We start from the raw sequence: 20,541 nt of genomic DNA, 5'->3' as shown, positions 1-20,541 counted from the left end.
GACAAGCTTGGCGATCGGGATATTATGTTTACTTCCTTGTAATCGACTCCATGTAAACCCTAGCTCTCTCTGGTGTCTATATAAACCGGAGAGGATGGTCCTTAGAAGGCCGATCACAATTACAATCATACCATCATAGGCTAGCTCCTAGGGTTTAGCCTCTACGATCTCGTGGTAGATCTACTCTTGTACTTCTCATATCTTCAATATTAATCAAGCAGGAAGTAGGGTTTTACCTCCATCGAGAGGGCCCGAACCTGGGTAAACATTGTGTCCCTTGCTTCCTGTTACCATCAGCCTAAGAAGCACAGATCGGGACCCCCTACCCGAGATCCGCCGATTTTGACACCGACATTGGTGCTTTCATTGAGAGTTCCTCTGTGTCGTTGCTGCAAGGCTTGATGGCTCGTCTCGTTGTAAAGGACGACATCATCTCTGGAGGAGCGCTGGCTGTAGGCCAGATTCTCTGACTTGGCGGCTTCATTATGGCCGCCCCATTGGCTGTCGCGCCAACGATGGCCTCTCGGGTCATCACGCATAACCTTCATATCAATTCGGAGATTGCCGAACAGATGGATCCGATAGAGCTCTGCTCTCTTAATGAGCTCTTGGATCACATTGCCGCTTTGGGAGTCACCACGGACTATGACCGGATTGGGCTTAAACCCGACCAAAGGGACATTAGATCCCCGCCGTCCACCCATGAGATAGCGGTAGTGGAGGAACCACACACGAGTCGCCCCTCAAGTTTGAGGACGAATTATGTCCGGATCACCGAACTCAGTAAGTCGAACACCTACTAAAAGGAAGACATGACCCGGGTCCCGGACTTAGAATCGGGCATCGGGCCGAAGAGATTGGGTGATACTCCGGATCCCGAACTGTCGGGCTCGGAACCTTCCGTGCCCCCGGGTGTTAGATCGGATCATAATACGGATTCAGCCAACGACACTCGCTCGGACTTAAACTGTCTCTCCCGCATCAGACAAGAGCCCCTGGAGACGGTAGACCGTTACTGGGCCAGATTCCTCCTTGCGCTTAATAAAGTCGAGGACTGCCACAAGGAGGACGTAGTCTCACTTTTCTGCAAAAACTGCACGAACAAAGGACTCCTTAATGCTATAAGTCACCATGACATAGTACACTTTGCGGACTTAGCAACCATAGTACAGAAATACTGTGCGATGGAAAGCGCCTGGAAGACCCAAACAGAATTTTGGGATAGTACGACCCTCACCAGAACCTTTGTCTTAACTAAACGGCCGAACTCTCGTAAGTCGACCAATTCAATTCCCAAGAAACTAAAACCCGCCCGAGGGCGTGGAGCCGTATTGGAAGAATAGCTCAATGGGCCATGTAAGCTTCATAGTACGCCGGATGCAACACCAACCCATAGCCTTAGGGCATGTTGGATACTCCGACAGGTAGCAAAAAGTGGCGAGGATCTCCTCGAGAGCCATAAAACAGAACAACATCCCGCCAAGGAACACAATACGGTACTAACAGTCTTTGATACCTTCGCCTCAAACAATAGGCACAAGCGAGCTCATCGAAGCTCCGCTGAAATCTGCCATGTGGCAAAAATAAATCCGTGGAACGACATTCCTATAACTTTCAATGCCAGTGACGAACCCCAATTCCAGACCATCCGGGCACCAGCCGCTTTGGTCCTTAGCCCAATAGTGGACGGCTTTCGGCTCACTAAAGTACTCATGGACGGCGGAAGCGGATTAAACTTGATCTACGAAGAAACGCTCAAGAAGATAGAAATTGACAAAAGCCACATTGAACAAAGCGGCACAACCTTCAGGGGAATTATCCCTAGTCGAGAAGCACGGTGTGCGGGGAAAATCACACTCAATGTGGTATTCGGCACCCCAGAGAATTACAGGTCCAAAGAAATCACATTCCAAGTGGCTCCTTTCAACAGCGGATACCACGCCCTTCTAGGACGGGACGGATACCACGACCATTACGGGTACATGAAGCTTAAAATGCCCGGACCCAATGGAATCATCACTCTAGCTAGTGATCCGGACATCGCACTCCGCGCCGAAAACAAAACTGCAGCGCTAGCCTTGGAAGCACTATCTGAAGCCCTAGCAGCAGAAGAATGAACAACACTGCACGCCACCGTGGACAGGGACGACGTGATACTCGACAAGCGACCCAAGGCCACCTCATTTAAACCCGCAGATGAGATAGTCAAATTCCAAGTCCACCCAACGGACCCCACGAAGACAGCTTCCATCGGGACACAGTTCAGCCCCGCTATGGATGCTGCACTGCGAGACTTCTTACGCGAAAATTGGGACATTTTCGCCTGGCACCCATCGGACATGCCAGGCATCCCGCGCGGATTGGCCAAACATAGCCTTAACATACTAAAGGGATACAAACCTGTTAAACAGACCCTAAGGCGATTTTCAGATCCCAAATGGCAAGCTGTGGGGGAAGAGCTAGCCAAGCTACTTGAGGCCGGATTCATCAGAGATATCAAGCATCCGGATTGGCTGGCGAACTTGGTAATGGTACCAAAGAAGGAAAAATCCTGGCGCCTGTGCGTCGACTTCAAAGACCTCAACAAGGCTTGCCCCAAGGATCCCTTTCCCCTCCCTCGCATCGATCAAATCATCGATGCCACAACAGGACACGACTCACTGTGTTTCCTCGACGCATACTCTGGATAACATCAAATAAAGATGGCAGAGTCCGACCAAGCTGCAACAGCTTTCATAACGCCATATGGCCCTTTCTGCTTCAACACTATGCCTTTCGGGCTTAAGAATGCCGGCGCAACCTATCAATGCATGATTCAAATATGCCTGGAAAAGCAAATCGGCAAAACAGTGGAGGCATACGTGGACGACGTAGTCATAAAAACAAGACACGTCGAAACCCTAATAGATGATTTGAGGCTTACGCTCAATAACCTCCGAACATACGACATCAAGCTGAATCCAGAGAAATGCGTTTTTGGCGTCCCCTGTGGAAAAATGTTGGGTTTCATCGTTTCCAATAGAGGAATTGAAGCTAATCTGGCAAAAATCCGAGCTTTGTCACAGTTGGCTATACCAACAGACCTCAAACACATCCAGAAACTAGCTGGATGCGTGGCTGCTTTGTGCCGCTTTGTCTCTAGGTTAGGAGAAAAGGCATTACCTCTTTACCGCCTTCTTCGGCGCACCGAACACTTCATGTGGACAGATGCAGCCGCGGCCGGACTCGATGAAATAAAGATCTTATTGGCCAATAATCCAGTCCTAACAGCGCCAAATATCGGTGAACCTATGCTGCTGTACATAGCTGCAACACACCAATTTGTAAGCACAGTACTCATTGTCGAATGAGAGGTTAACGGATACAAATTCCCGCTACAGAAGCCGGTTTATTGCGTATCCACGGCCTCACCCCATGCAAATCCCTATACCCACACTATCAAAAAATAGCATACGCGGTCTTCATGGCATCCCAAAAGCTACGACACTACTTTCAAGAGTGTTCGATTACGGTGGCCTCCGAAGTACCACTAAACGATATAATAAATAACCGTGATGCCACGGGCCGGATCGCTAAATGGGCCATCGAGCTCCTTCCGTTCGACATAACATACAAGCCTTGGCGGGCTATCAAGTCGCAAGTATTAGCTGACTTTGTCGCCGAATGGACGGAAGCCGAACTCCCTAAAGAGTACGGCGCGTACTCTAGCTGGATCATGCACTTCGATGGCTCTAAAATGCTGGCCAGATTGGGAGCAGGCGTAGTCCTGACGTCTCCCACCAGACACACGGTCCAATACGTCCTCCAAATATTATACACAGACTCCAACAATGCAGTCGAATATGAGGCTCTGTTGCATGGTCTTCGGATGGCAGTCTCTATGGGCATTCAACGCCTAGAGGTACGCGGGGATTCAAACCTCGCTATATCACAAATAAACGGAGACTTTGATGCCAAGGATCCGAAAATGGCGGCCTACCATAATGATGTCCTTAAAATGTCATCTCGGTTCGAGGGGCTCGAATTCCGCCATGTGGCTCGAGAAAACAATCAAGCAACAGATGTCCTTGCCCGCATCGGCACCAAGCGCGACCCTGTCCCACCTAACATATTCCTAGAAAGGCTGTTCAAGCCATCCGTGGTATGGGAAGGGGAGTCCGGCAATACCAGCACGGATCCGAATACATCCCCAGATTCCGAACTATCAGACATAATCGGGGGATCTACCACCGAAATAACATCGTCAACCCACGAAGTAATGGCTATCATCGCCCCGTGGACTGAGCCTTTCTTGGCCAACCTAAATAGGCAGGAGCTCCCCGAAGATCAAAATGAAGCACGCTGCATTGTCCGACGTTCTAAAGCTTACAAAGTCCATGAAGGGGAACTCTATAAGAAAAGTGTGACCGGAGTGCTCCAAAGGTGCATCTCCGAAGAGGAAGGGCGGCAGCTCTTGGCTGAAATCCATGCCGGACTGGGCGGGCACCACGCCGCGGCTCGAGCACTAGTTAGCAAGGCCTTCCGTACATGTTTCTGTTGGCCGACGGCCCGAGCAGATGCACAGGACCTTGTCCAACACTGCGTTGGTTGCCAGCTCTTTGCCAATCAGAGTCATATGCCCCCTACCGCTCTCCAAACAATCCCCATAACTTGGTCCTTCGCGGTCTGGGGGCTGGATATTTTTGGACCCCTTAAAGGGGGAAGCCACAAGAAAAATACTTATTGGTCATGGCAGACAAGTTCACCAAATGGATAGAAGCCAAACCAGTGAAAACGACTGAATCTAGACCAGTAATAGACTTTATATCCGGGGTCATACACCGATACGGTGTCCCCCACAGCATCATCACCGATAATGGCTCAAATTTCATAGCCGATGAAGTGAAAGCTTGGTGCAGCAAAATGGGCATTAAGCTCGACTATGCTTCCGTCTACCATCCTCAAACAAATGGCCAGGTCGAACGGGCAAACGATCTCATCATGAGCGGCATCAAACCCAGACTAGTGCGATCCTTGACAGAGTCGGACACTCATTGGGTCGAGGAGCTCGACTCCGTGCTCTGGGGGCTGCGGACCATGCCGAATCGCACCACCGGATATACACCATTTTTTATGGTGTACGGCACCGAAGCAGTACTACCCTGCGACATAATACATGATTCGCCACGCGTACGCATGTACGAAGAGAAGGAAGCTGAGTTAGATCGCAGGATAACTTGGACGCCCTGGAGGAGGAGCGTGATGTCGCTAAAGCCCGTTCCGCATTCTATCAGCAACAGGCTCGACGATACCAAAGCAGAGAAGTGTGGGCCAAAACTTATAATATTGGCGAGCTTGTTCTGCGCTTCTCGGAGAAGAAGAAGGACAAGCTCAAACTCAAGTGGGAAGGTCCCTTCGTCATTGACAAAGTTCTCACCGGAGGAGCGTACCGCTTACGTAATGCGTCCGACAAAAGACTCGAGCCGAACCCATGGAACGCGGCCAGACTCCCTAGCGCCGAACTCAGTGTTTGTCTCCTTACCTCCTCCTTTTTAATTATGCTCCCTCCCTCTTCCTTTGTCGATCCTTTTCTCTTCACACAAAGTATTTAATACAATACGGACTTCTGGATTACTCCGGGCGCACTATGTGTGTAAACAATACCTGGGGGCTTCCTATACGGAAGCTAAACATAACTTGCTCTAAAAGGCTTTTTGCCCATCACACATGTGTTTTCCATGTGTGCCTTTTCTTCACAATTATATGCATCGATATGACTTAAGATGTGGCCAAGATGGGTTGCCTGGCTCCTGTGTTTATGCCCTACGTTCCCGTTAATTCGGCTAGGGCATAAGTGGAGCACCTCTGCGATTGTTACTGCCGGTTCAACCGGATGTGTACCTCAGACTGGGTGAAGCCGAAAGCTAGTTTCCTTAAGAGAATATTCGGTCGGTGAACAAAAGATGTCTTCATTTATCATAACATAAATCCCCAGAAGTTTTATATCCTGCGCCATGGTTCGCAGTTCGGACATGTGCCTTGCCGCATGCCTACCCAGGGAAAGGAACCCTTAACAGAACTATTCTCCCTGGAAGATGTTTCTTACTATCCATGTAATATAACATAACTAGTTGGGTACTTGTCTGTTCAAGCACTTATGACCCCTATGCCTGGTTTCCACGCATACTCCGGTTTTGTATAACCGAGCGGGTATTCAGACACACCCCGGACTGTAGGATCCAGGAGCTGAAGTGAAAAGGTCCGCCATGACAAATGATTTTAATCCGGCTAGGGGCTACTTATGTCCATTGAATTACACAGTCACTTGGACTGACTATATTCCTCCTCTATACCATCCAATAGGCTATCTAGCTTACAATTATGTTGAGAATACTTTGCGGCTAACGCCACCTGGTCATATATCAGAATCACGGGAATTTCTTGCCCATCTGGCCCTGCCGGTCCGACTTCGGCCATATGGTTCGGGTCCAGCTTGGTGTAGCGCGTCTTCACCATAGCCCATGCTTCCCTTGCACCCTGCCGGCAGGCTGACATCTTCCACAGTCGAAAGCGCCGACGTGCTCCGTGAAGCATGTCCACAAGCTCTCCCATGCCATTCGGCAGGAAGCTTGATGGCCACAAGGCCTATGCTACGCCCTGCATCGCCTGCCGAGCTCGCTCGTGCAGCTGTGAGAGGTCTTGTAGTAAATCTCCTGCAGATGCGGGCATCTCCTTCTCAGGGCGACCCGTCAGCATTCCTACAAGCAAAACTCTTTCAATATACTTCCTTGCCGAACTATGCTACAATTCGTCTAGGCACTTACCATAAATGTTGCGGCGAAGCCTTTTGTTCTCCTTCACGGAGTCCGCCAGCTGCGCACGGACGTCTTTCAATTCCACGTCCAGACGAACATTGGCATCTTGGAGAGTATTCTTCTCCTACCTAGCTTGCGTAAGAATGCGCTCGCCAGCCTTTAGTTGCCTCTGGAGATGCGACTCGTCATCCCTCCCGCCCTCCGGATCTACTCCGGGGTTATCTGCAGAATTTTCTGTTAAAACTCGTCACATTAGCCAGTTGCTAACTGGTACATTTTCGTACAATCGAGATTAATGTCACCAGATGAGGCCTTCTGGGATTCCTCTAGCTTGGCAACCGTGGCCCTAAGTTGGGTCTTGCACTCCTCTAGCTCCCGAGACAATTGCTCATTCTTATCTACAAGAACCTGAGCATAAATTGATACTTAAAACTGTTGTTCCAACCGTTTCAAGCCTCAGGGCTACTGCTATACATACTTATCAAACTTTCTTACCCGTATATCTTTGGTATACAAGTCCATCGCCCGGGCGAGCCCGGCTTGAGCAGCTCGGATGTATGCATCTACCGAATTGTAAGCATTAAATGCCTCTTCGGAAAAGATGTTCTTGCGAAGGACGGCCCGTCGACGCCGGTGATTCATGGCGCTCTCTACTTCGGAATTCATGGCAGAGAGCATATCTGCGTCCTCTGTCGGAGGAGTATATGGCATTCTCCCTACGTCCGCCTCCTCTTTCGAAGTCGGTTCTAGAGCCCGACTTGTGGAGGCGTGGTTGGCAGGATCCCCGGATATAGTCCGGATACTCCTTTTCCTGCTAGGATGTAAAGGGCGCTGTTATATTTCAAATAACAATAATTGCATGACAGGTTGTTCCCTTACCTCTATAGGGCGTGTCGGCCCTAACCGCCTTCCTCTTGAGCCTACCCTATCCGCACGCCTGTGGCTGACGGGTCCCTAGGGGCTCGGCCCTGCGCTCCGAACGTCGCCTCTGCAAAAACACAACGCTTCAGGGATAAGGCGTGACATCAGGAAAGAGTCCTCTTCGGAGGATCGAGTCTTTGGCTTGGCTTACACGCGACGAAGGTAGCAGTCCGGGATAATCAGCATTAATAGCCACTGAGGCGCCGTCGCGGCTTGCCCGATAAAATATCCCGTCGACAAGCTCCACGGCCGCATCCGGGTCTTCTTCGAGTCCTGGATCCAGGGCCCTTTCGGGGTCCTCTGGCTGCGGGGAAGGGCTGGAGATTCCTTCTACGGCCCTCCTCAGTTCCTGCTCGGAAATATCGCGGCAGGTAACCTTGGCAAAGAACGCCACAATAAGTGATGCGAGAAAATAAATGACGACTTACCCAGTTTGGGGGATTATACATGGAGAATCCGTCCCGCGGTTTGATATGAATGAAGTCTTCCTCTTCTCCTTTGTATAGATCGGACAGTATCCTTGCCAGAGCAGTGGCGGAGTCCGGACCCTTACGGCCACAACGGGTGGCATCATCTTCCCTGTTGAAATGCCACATGGGATTGCCCCGATATTGAAGCGGCTGCACTCCCCGCATTATGCATATTGCCATGACCTTGACTATGGTCAGTCCGGATTTGGCTAGTAACTTTATCCTGCTCATCAGGAAATGTATTTCCCTGGTATCCTCTTCTTGGGGGCCTCGGGGGCGCCATCTTAGACGTGCCCTCGGCGGGGCGTTACTGAACTTGGGGAGTCCTGTCCGGACTGGATCCGGAAGGGGGGCGTCGTCAATATAAAACCACTCTGAAGCCCAGTTCCCTGGTGCCTTCTTGGGAGTGCTGGATAGGTATCCGGTCTAGGCGATACGCCATACTTCGGCCCCTCCCACTTGGCATAGGGACTCTCCCTGGTTGCGGGGGACAAGGCAGAACAGCTTCTTCCACAAACCGAAATGAGCCTCGCAGCCTAGAAATAGCTCACAAAGGGCGACATACCCTACTATATGTAGTACGTAGGCTAGGGTAAAGTTGTGCAACTGGAGGCTGTAGAACTCCAAGAGCCCATGAAGGAATGGATGAATGGGAAACCCGACGCCCCTTAACAGATGCGGAATGAGGCATATTCGCTCCTCTGGAGACGGATTAGGGGATCTCTCCGCTTGTTCTCCGCCATTATAGGTGGCTATTCCGGCTCGGACAGGGACCATGAACGCCGATGGGAGAAGCCCTTGGTTTTGTAACTTTATCAAACGGCTATGAGAAACTAATCACTCTCCCCAGTCCCCCGGCTTGGGGCAAGGGGAGCGAGCAGAAGAGCTGCGACGACCGGCCATGTTGGAATGGTTTTTTCGGGGCGCTCTATTGGATGCTTGCTCGAGGGGGAAGAGTGAGGTTTGGATCTGGGAATCCCCGCCTCTTAAAATAGATGGTTAGCCCAAAGGATCGGGGGCGGCAAATGGAAAAATGCCTCGACTCCTGGCATTCGCTTGACACATGGAAACAGTCATTATTGAGGCACTGAAGCCAAGGAGTACAACATTGATGAGATGCCGGACACCGTTCGTCGTAATAGGTACATTGGAGTATTCGGAGATGGAACCCACCTTGCAATGCCGAAGACAAGACTGCGCGTCGGACTCACTGTCATTGAATCCTGGTTCAGGGGATACTAAGGGAGTCCTGGATTAGGGGGTATCCGGACAGCCGGACTATATACATCATCGGACTATTGAAGCGTGAAGATACAAGACTCAAGGCTCCGGCCCGTGTCCGGATGGGACTCTCCTTTGCATGGAAGACAAGCTTGGCGATCCGGATATTATGTTTACTTCCTTGTAACTGACTCCATGTAAACCCTAGCTCTCTCCGGTATCTATATAAACCGGAGAGGATGGTCCTTAGAAGGCCGATCACAATTACAATCATACCATCATTGGCTATCTCCTAGGGTTTAGCCTCTACGATCTCGTGGTAGATCTACTCTTGTACTACTCATATCTTCAATATTAATCAAGTAGGAAGTAGGGTTTTACCTCCATCGAGAAGGCCCAAACCTGGGTAGACATTATGTCCCTTGCTTCCTGTTACCATCAGCCTAAGACGCATAGATCGGGACCCCCTACCCGAGATCCGCCGGTTTTGACACCGACAACTGTTGCTTGGCATGTGACTCCACTGTTTGTCCAATTAATTTTTGGTTTAGTGGTTTATACTTTGAATAATTAGCTACTCTTGGTGCTGCTATAGATGAGCTTGCATGTTGAATTCTTAGTGTTCTAAGTAGTTTGAAAGCTTGTTATGGCCTCTATGTATCCCTAGGAGTAGTTGCTATCAATTTTATAAAGTTTTGCTGACAAATTTTTGTCACCTCAAAATTTTTATTTTCAGAAAATTGTACGTGGACACGATGAACCTATTTGGAAGGAGCTCTTCGAGGAGACAATCCTCAGGGGCATCTTCTAGTGACAATTCTGCTCGCCGGTCTTATGTTGAACCAAGTGAAAGTTTCACGCGTGATGCCGCCACCAAAACATGCTTCTGGCCTTGCGATGAATATATGGTGTGTGTGGGCATTAAGGAGGAATTTGAGCAATATGTTCATAATGTTGGCCTCGGTCCCTACCTTTCAGATAAGTGTGAACAATGCTAACTTATCACTGAGTCATTTGTCAAAGGATTTACATTTTTCCCTCGTGAGTCTAGGGTGTCTTTTAAGCTTTATGATAATCCATTTACCATCTCACTCGAGAAGTTTGCTTGCCATTGCAAACTACCATATTGGGGTTCGCTTGATGAACCACCGAAGGCTGGGTACGAGTCTTTCTTGACTAGCCTTTGTTAAGGTGAAAATAGGGGAGTAAGACAAGGAAGAATAAAGAGCATTCATTTTCCTGCAATTCAGTATCTTGAATTATTTAATGGGAAATGCATAGTAGGCAAGCAAGACTATAGCATACTTTGTGCGCCAGACTTGAGCCTCCTTCATGCCGCTCTCACTGGTGAATGGAATTATAACCTTGGAGCGATTGTTGCACATAGACTTCAGAATAATGCTAACAGTGGTTGGTTCTATGGGTGAATTTATGCCACACACGATAGTTGGGTGTTTCACCTTTGCCCTTTGATCCTATCCTACCCATGCAGTATTTAGATTTCAAGGCTTTAAAAAGCCATAAGATCATCAAGGAAAAAATTCATGACTTCACTTATAATTTGTTGTTTAACCAAACCTCTGTTGTGCACACATATTTGCCTGCGCCTGCTCTTTTTGATTATCACAGCAAGGGTATATATTTTGTTCTTGAGAGCGAGGCCCGAGCTCATAACGCGGCAGTGGTGGCAGCACGGCGTGCTGAGGCATCCGCACCGAGAGCCTCTATGAGCTACCACGCAGACTACTACCCTCCAGGCTACTGATCAATTACCAAGTTAGGGCAAAATCCTAAGCTTGGGGGAGTACGTGTTTCCACCGACCTTACATTCATGTCCACATACTTCATTAGTCGGTGTTCACACTTTTTCATTGTATCATCCATGCTTAGATTTATTTTCCTGCTTTCTTCTTGTGTGTTTGAAAAACTTTAGAAAAACCAAAAAAAATTAGTTGTAGTAATTTACTTTCTATGCATGCTTAGTAGTAGTATTAAAAAGAAAACCCAAAAAGATTTCCTTGTTCTTCTTTTGCTTGTTGGGAGCTTTCCCGTGTAAATAGTTTTTCTCGTTTTTGCTTTTCCCTTTTATTTGCCCGTTCTAGAAAATAAAAAACTCCAAAAATATTTAGTGTGTTTCTCTGAATTTCTTTTCCTTTTATTCGAGTTGTACCGAGGAGAAGACCACGATGAAAATGTTGAGTGGCTCTCATATGAATAATTGTTGAACTAATAAGAGCACATTTTACCTTGTCTTCTCCTGTTGAATAAAATGTTTGCAAATTCCAGCTTAGTCCATGAAATTCTTGCACTATTATTATTTTCATATTGTTCGGTCGTGCAAGTGAAAGGCAATAATGACGACATCCGATGAACTGGCCATGGCAGGGAGAAACTGGTATGAACTCGACTTGTTCTGTTTGTGTAAGTATGTTTAATCTAGTATCCATGATTCAACCCATTATGATTAAACATGTTTGCAATGACAATTAAAGATTATAGTTTCCCATGCCATGTATAAGTAGTTGGGAGTTGATAATGATTTATCTTGGATATCAGCATAGCGTTAAAATGAGTGTGATGTAGTATGATGACATGGTATCCTCCTCTGAATGTTCGAGTGGCTTGACTTGGCACATGTTCATGCATGTAGTTGAATCAAAACCAACATAGCCTCTATGATATTTATGTTCATGGTGTCCATATCCTACTCATGCTAGTGTCCAATGTTACTTATGCATAATGCATGGTTATGATCGTTGTTGCTCTCTAGCTGGCCGCTTCTCAATCTAAATTGCTAGCCTTCGCCTGTACTAAGTGGGAATTCTGCTTGTACATCAAAAACCTTGAACCCAAAGTTATTCCAGATGAGTCCACCATACCTACCTATATGCGGTATTACCCTGCCGTCCTAAGTAAACTTGCATGTGCCACCTCTAAAAACTTCAAAAAATTATCCTTTTTGTGTGCCTGGATCGTTCGTGGAGCGACAGGAGGTGGTCGGTATCTTCCATGCTAAGCGGGTTATTCTTAGGTCGAGTGTTTATTCACTCGCCATCACACGAGAAAATGGGCGGTAATAGGGATGCCCAGTCCCAAACTGCAAACATGAAAAAGAGTTCGTCTCTGAAATAATCAAACAAAAACTCCCAATGGAGTCAAAACCTTTACATTTCCGCTTGGGAACTGCCACTAGCGTGCTTAGCATGGAAGATGTTGATAACTGATGGTGGTGAAGTGAATAAGAAGGGTGCATGTCTCAAAATATCATTTATCTCTATTTTAAAAATTGAGCTCTGGCACATCTTCAAATCACTGCTTCCCTCTGCGAAGGGACTATCTATTTACTTTTATGTTGTGTCACCACCTTCTAAAACAAGCGCCAGCAACTCAGTAGAGCACAACTCTCATGAATTATGCATTATGTGTAGCTAATGTTGGGTGCATCATGACTGGATCTTTTCTACCATGAATTACAATGTTTAGTCGTTGCTTGAACTTTGGAGGTGCTCCGCATTTGTGTTTTGCGGTCTCAGAAAGGGCTAGCGAGATACCACTATTGTCATATTATATCATGGTTGTTTTGACAACGTGTTGTTGTTTGAGATATTTTATTATTGCTCGCTACCTGATTATGTCATCGATATGAGTCATTATAATCTTTAAATGTTATTGTTGACAGGTTAGTTATAATGTTGGCTGAAAACCTGGGTGCTGTTTAAGCTTCTTTATGCAAACAAGAGCAAACGAGTTCGTAAAAGTTTTTGTTTCTCACTTTCAGTTTATCAACTGAATTGCTTGAGGACAAGCAAAGGTTTAAGCTTAGGGGAGTTGATATGTATCCAACGTATCTACTTTTTCTCACGCTTTTTCTCTTGTTTTGGACTCTAATTTGCATGATTTGAATGAAACTAACCCCAGACTGACGCTGTTTTTAGCAGAACTACCATGGTGTTGTTTTTGTGTAGAAATAAAAGTTCTCAGAATGGAACGAAACTTTGCGAGGATTTTTTATATCAATAATAAGATTTTCTGGACCCAAGACCTGCAGGAGAGGGCACCCGGGTGGGCAGAACCCACCAGGGCGTTCCCCCCTCACCTGGTGCAATCACGTGGGTTGTACCCACCTGGTGGCCCCGCAAACGACCCCCCTGATACTATAAAATCACATATTTCCATAAAAAAACAGGGAGAAAGAATTATCGCAATCCACGAGACAGAGCCGCCGCCAAGCCCTGTTCTTCCTCGGGAGGGCAGATCTAGAGTCCGTTTGGGGCTCCGGAGAGGGGGATCTTCGTTCTTCGTCATCACCAACCCATCTCCATCACCAATTCCATGGTGCTCCCCATTAGGAGTGAGTAATTCCTTCGTAGGCTCGCTGGTCGGTGAAGAGTTGGATGAGATTCATCATGTAATCGAGTTAGTTTTGTTAGGGACTGATCCCTAGTATCGACTATGTTCTTAGATTGATGTTGCTATGACTTTGCATGCTTAATGCTTGTCACTTTGGGCCCGTGTGCCATGAACTCAGATCTGAACCGTTTATGAATTCATCATTATATCCATGTTTTAGATCTAATCTTGCAAGGTATAGTCACCTACTACGGTTATGATCCGACAACCCCGGAGTGACAACAACCGGGCCCACTATTGGTGATGACCGTAGTTTGAGGAGTTCATGTATTCACTATGTGTTAATACTTTGTTCTGGCTCTCTATTAAAAGGAGGCCTTAATATCCCTGAGTTTCCAATATGGACCCCGCTGCCACGAGAGGGTAGGACAAAAGATGTCATGCAAGTTCTTTTAATAAAGCACGTATGACTATTTATGGAATACATGCCTACATTATATTGATGAACTGGAGCTAGTGTCGTATCGCCCTAGGTTATAACTGTCACATGATGAATATCATCCAACAAGTCACCGATCCAATGCCTATGAATTTATCATATATTGTTCTTGCTAAGTTACTACTATTGCTACTTCTATCGTTACTGCTAGAATATCACTGCTACCACTGCTGCTGTTACCGTTACTACTGCTGCTATCATCAAAACTATCATACTACTAGTCACTTTGCTGCAGATAATTAATCTCCAGGTGTGGTTGAATTGAAAACTCAGCTGCTAATACCTTCAAATATTCTTTGGCTCCCCTTGTGTAGAATCTATAAATTTGGGTTGAATACTCTACCCTCGAAAACTGTTGCGATCCCCCATACTTGTGGGTTATCACTCCCCAATAGCAAAAAGCACATGCTTGAAGTACCTAGATATGGTCACTCCCCAATAGCAAAAAGCACATGCTTGAAGTACCTAGATATGGTCTCCATTGATCTCGTGAACGTGTTGTGAATGACCCTGAACCTCTGGTTATGGCCAACAACATGGAGACACATGGCCACTTGCTCTTCCACACTAGTGTTGATGTTATCTTGTAGCAGCCCCCTACTCCTGAAGGTCTCGAAAAGCCTGGAAAATGGTGCTCTTTTCATTTGAAGCATCCACAGAGCCTCGACGTCATTGCAGTTGTAGATGTAGTTCAGATTTTGGATCCTCTCCTGTTCCCGGATAAACAATGGACCATAGCGGATCAAAGGTCTCCCAGCACGACGAACAACTCTCCAGTGCATGAACATGACCCATGCTTGAATCACACTAATCAGTGCAGCTGCCTGAATTATCAGCCTCATCCGTGCGTCCATAACCTAGTAAACATCGACGGTTCGTTCAGTGGGTAATCGATCATACACCTAGCCTAACGGCCTAACCACCGACCTAACAAAGGGGGGAAGGGGTGCTGCTTACCGGCATCGGAGACGAGGACGGCTTAGGGGGAGCCATGGCACAGACAAGATCGACCAGACGGTGGCCAACAGCAAGGGGAGCACCAGATCCGCCGCAAACGTTGCCGCCTCTTCCGCCACTGCGCCGCCACCCCCTCCAGAGCAGATCTGGAATTGCAGTCGCCGCCGATGGTGAGGTAGTAGGGAAGAAAGTGGGGTACTGGCTATGGTGGGTGAGCGAGTGAAAGGGGGTGAGGCTAGATTTGGCGCCGGGACGGTGCGTCAGATTTGCATCTCCCGCCCCCCCCCCTCGTCCTCGCCTCGCACGCGCCCGTGCGACCTCGCGCTGCACTCAGCCTGGCTCGCGAGAAACTGCCGATCCAAGCGTTTCCAGCGAGCCAGGCTATGGGCTACTTTGAGAAGCGTGCGGTGCAGGCCCAACAGTGAAACCAGGCAACCAAACAGGTCTCTTCCTTCCCGCGCGGGCCTGATTGGGCTCGATGCGGGCAACCAAACACGCCCTTAATGTTGTCTCATCCAGCCGGTTGTGGCTTTGATTTATTTGCTTAGCCTTTTTTATTTGTGCTCTTTTTGTGAGCTGTACCCTGGATTACAGACTATGTTTTTGCTTGGCTTGATTAATAATACGGCTGCATGCATCTTTCGGATGCAGAGGTCGGGGAATGACCTCCTTTTCAAAAAAAAATGTTGTGTAACAGACTTTTCTCATCAGGCCTTAGCCTGTTTTGAAATATAAGCTTGGCACTCAGCCACCTTCTTATTTTCAAAAAATATCCATATTTGTTTGAGTATAAAACTCGTGAGTTTGGGCTTTGATGGTAAGTAAATCTCATGGTAATGATAACCTTTAGAAGGCAAATCAATCCTAGAATCTCTTCCGAGAGAAAAGGGAAGGATTCACGGCGTTTATTTTGGTGGGGGTTAAATTAGAACATGTATATTAAACTATTAATAGATAAGAATAATCTATAAAGTAAATTTTTATCTCAGCCATTAAGTGCCCTTGTAACACAAGAAGATCACATTAATCAGTTCAGTCACCATGTGGTAAATGTGGTCTGCTATGTCAAACTGGAAAAATGAGGCAGTTAAATCACCTTAGTAATTTGGAATTGCAAAAATTATTGCGTGTTGTAGGAAGGGCCAAGACTATCTTTCCTAAGAAATTCCATCTTCCCTACATAACACGCAATCTTTGTCTAAAAAAAACATAACACGCAATCCTGCTCAAAAATCTCTTTCACGTGGCAATTATTCTGCCCTGCAGCTTTAGTCACTACAGTTTATTGGTAGTCGTTTCGAGGTTCCTTGCATGGAATTTTGGGGTGGACTTTGAACTCGACTACTCACCCTGATGTTTATTGGAAGGAAAAGCCAGAAAGCAAAGAGGTTTGGTTTAGTATGGTGGAAGGTTACATTTTCCAGTCGGAATGACGGAGCTCTAAATAAAATATATGAAATCCAATCACTTATCTTTCTTAAGCGTAGGGATGAAAGCCAAGAATGAGGTCGTCTCATCTCGTATGGTAGCCTATTCTTTACCTCTCGTTCTAGGGTTGGATGCAACATTTCTATGTTATAAATAGGTGAATTGAGCAATACTTGTTTTCGAGGATTTCCACAAGTCCATCCGACTTCAGGGGCTAGGGCTTGAATCCGGTCGGTTGTCCGACAATGCCGTAGTTGAATAAGCATTTCCTTTATTACTTCTAAAACAAAGTTTATCAAGTTCGATCGTTCACGAGATAGAGGACTCTTTTAAATAAGACAGTGTATGGCTGCGAATAAGTCTATTCAGCAAGTCATAGAGAAGGACTGGATATAAGCTATTCCCCGATTCTTTATTGAATCATTTTAGTTTAATATTACTTTTTGAAAGCAATCTCATAATAATATGTATTAGGGACAGCATTTAGGATAGCAAAAGCATATTTGGAGCAAGAGGGATTACCTTCCAGATTCTTTTGTGATACCCTCTGTGTCTGCCTTCTCTTGGATGGTCAGCCTAGTGTCATGAATCCTTGAGCTCTTTCTCATGGCTTTGACTGGTGACTTACATTTCATATTATTTGCTGCTCTTTTGGTCGAGGAGGGCGCTCAGCCAACCAGTAAGAATCTGAAGCGGCTGCTAGCTGTTAGCCTCATACAAAACAGTACTGTACTAGACTCAACTACTACGCTCTGAGATATCAGGGATGACAAAGACATTGTTCCCGTTGTATGTCGGGTCTGAGTTTTATTGTAGACGCTCAAGCTTAAACATTGTTAGCTAGCTACTGTATTATTTTGGTCTAAATTATGGCAGAAGATGGTGGCATGGGGCAACTGTTCCCAAGGACATTAGGGAAATCCTTGCATCAGTGACGGTTTCTTGGTTTGACGTTTTTAGGCTATAATTGCACTCCCAGCATAGCAAAGAAGCCTATTTGTGTATTTCATTTATGAAATCTCTATGCTTCCCAACTGCATTTTCTTTGCCCTTTCAGATATCAACGAGTTCCAATCCCTAGATGTTTATCCATGTCACCACGTAACCTGCATAAATATGCCAGGAACATACCAATGCTCGACAAAGAAAAGTATCGACAGCCTCCCAGGTACAGTACTACAAACAAAAGCCACTCACTTTAATTAAAGATATACACAAAACAAAGAAAAGTATCGGCAGCCTCCCAGGTACAGTACTATGCAATTTTCAGTTTTCCCTATCCTAATACTGAAAGCATCAACATCTGACTATTCAGAAATGAAAGACAAAACAAAAGAAGAAGGAAAAGAATACAAAATGTTGTGTGCTTAGGAAACTAGATACCATGTGGCCATTGAACTGGAACAAAATACTTCATATATGATTGTTATAGTAAATATTTAAATACACTAAGAAAACCATTATCATGCATGGCATGGTGAGTCATTTCAAAATTTTAGTTTTTTCTTCAATATTTCAATGGATATATCAATCCCCGGTTTCATTTTTTACAGGTTTAATTACAAGACAACCTTTGGTTGAATAGTTCTAAAATTTCAGTTCAAATATTTGAAATGCATGTGGCATATACTTTATAGTTGATCCTTTATTTTCGTTCTCCACAGGTGTGATTACCGTAATTGTAATTAGTGCTGGTTTTGGGTTGCTCTTTTCACTTCTAGGTGTCGCCAAAATTAGCAATAAAATTAAGCAACAAAGAGTCAAGAAGTTGAGACAAAAATTATTCAAGAAAAACAATGGGTTACTCCTAACGCAGCTAATCTCTTCAAACAAAGATATAGCCGAATGGATGAATTTTCAGCTTGGAAGAGCTGGAGCAAGCAACCAAGAAGGCTAAAATTGTCGTCCAAAGGGAAATCGACTAGTTCATCAACGAGGTTGTCACACTTCCACCGACAAATCATAGGAATGTGGTGTATCTCTTTGGTTGCTGACTTGAGACAGAAGTTCCTCTACTTGTTTACGAGTTCAGATTAAATGGAACTCTCTCTTTTCATCTTCAAGCCCAAAGTGAGAACCCTTGTCATGGAAAGATAGGTTGAGGATTGCACTGGAAACAACAAGGGTCATTGCATATCTACACTCTGCCACTTCCATATAGTATACCATAGAGATATCAATTGTGCAAATATACTACTTACTGGTACCTTAACATCAGAGTATCACATTTCGGAGCTTCAAGGTCAATTGCAATTGACGAGACAGGAATACTTACAGCTGTCCAAGGAACCTATGGTTACCTTGATCCTGAATACTACTACACCAATCGGCTCATAGAGAAAAGCAACGTTTACAGCTCTGGTGTCATCACTAGTAGAAAAATGGTCAAATGTGAAGCACAATAGTGCCAGTTGGAACTTCAGCCGGGACTAATGTGTACACTAGTGCCGGTTCGTGGCGGCGATCAATAGCACCGGTTCGTGGCAAACCTTTAGTACCGGTTCATGCCACGAACCGGTACTAAAGAGGCTGTGTCAGCCTGCGGTCAGGCTATGGCCCCACCATCACCATTTAGTGCCGGTTCGTACCACGAACCGGTACTAATGAGGTTATGGCAAGCTGTTTTTAGTCCCACATCGCTCCCCTAACAAGCCTTTTACCACCTTAAATATGTTATTTCTCAAACTATCACAAGCACTTGGTCTTCATTGAACTCTATGTGTAGAATTTGTGGCCGCAATATGAGTCTTCATCGGTTTATAAATCGTTGATGACTCATATTGACAATTCAGATTGTACACACAAAGATCATTGATGATCAAAGTATTTTTGATGTTATAAGATCATATTGACAATTTAGACTGTAAAGAAATATAAGATCATGATCTAAATGCTCTTATATTTTTTGCGTTCAGTATGCACCATTCAAAGCGACGCCATCAACTTTCAACCGTTTATGCCTTCATTTGCTATTTTTCATGCATTTAATGATTTGTTTTGAGAACTAAATGACCTGTAAATTGAAAAGCACTATAAATGAACTCTGAAAAAGTTGAAACTTGACATGGTATCATCATTTCACCCACATATCATGTTCAAAAAAGTAGAGAGGGTTACGGCAAAAACTAGATGCACTTCGTTTACAAACTGGACAATCTCTTTCGAAGTATTCGGGTTTATGAGGTTATGGCAAGCTCTTTTTTAGTCCCATCTCGCGAAGTGAGAGGGACTAAGAGCGGTTTATAAGCCCTGAGTGCAGAGACGATGAAGAAGAAGAAGAAGAAGAAGAAGAAGAACAAGAACAAGAAGAAGAAGAGTAGGAGAAGGAGGAAGAAGAAGAGGAAGAGGAGGAAGAGGAAGAGGAGGAAGAAGAAGCAGAAGAAGAAGAGGAGGAGGAGGAGAAGAAGAAGAAGAAGAAGAAGAAGAAGAAACTAAATACAGCAAAAAATACTATTCAGAAATAAATAGAAGAAAAAATAAAGCAGAAAAGAAATAACTATATAAAAAATTACTCAAAAATAAATGTGGGTGGCAGCGCACGGGCATTAGTACCGGTTGGAGGTTCCAACCGGTACTAATGTGTTGCCCTTTAGTACCGGTTGGAGTCATCAACCGGTACTAAAGGCCCACGTTTCCCGCCGCTTGAGCTGGCCAAAATTGACCTTTAGTACCGGTTGGAGGCACCAACCGGTACTAAAGGCCCATCCTATATATATGGCACTTACGAAAATTCAGTTATCGTCGCCAGTTCGTTCCACTTTTCTCGCGCGCGCGAGTCTCGATCTCGACGACGCCGACGCCGCCGCGCCGCCGTGATGTCGTCCTCGCCGCCCCCGCCTCCCGTCGTCGTCGTCGCCGCGTGCCCCCGCCGCCCATCGTCGTCGCCGCCCCCGCCGCCCGT

The 20,541-nt window shown here is 46.0% G+C and overlaps 1 pseudogene; it reads left to right on the top strand.

Moving 5' to 3' along the window:
- Positions 1-20,541, top strand: part of LOC119361309 — a 74,413-nt pseudogene that overhangs the window by 50,100 nt on the left and 3,772 nt on the right.

Source organism: Triticum dicoccoides, chromosome 2B (genome assembly GCF_002162155.2).
Source record: "Triticum dicoccoides isolate Atlit2015 ecotype Zavitan chromosome 2B, WEW_v2.0, whole genome shotgun sequence".
Classification (NCBI taxonomy): domain Eukaryota; kingdom Viridiplantae; phylum Streptophyta; class Magnoliopsida; order Poales; family Poaceae; genus Triticum; species Triticum dicoccoides.
This window is presented reverse-complemented; position numbering and strand designations above follow the sequence as displayed.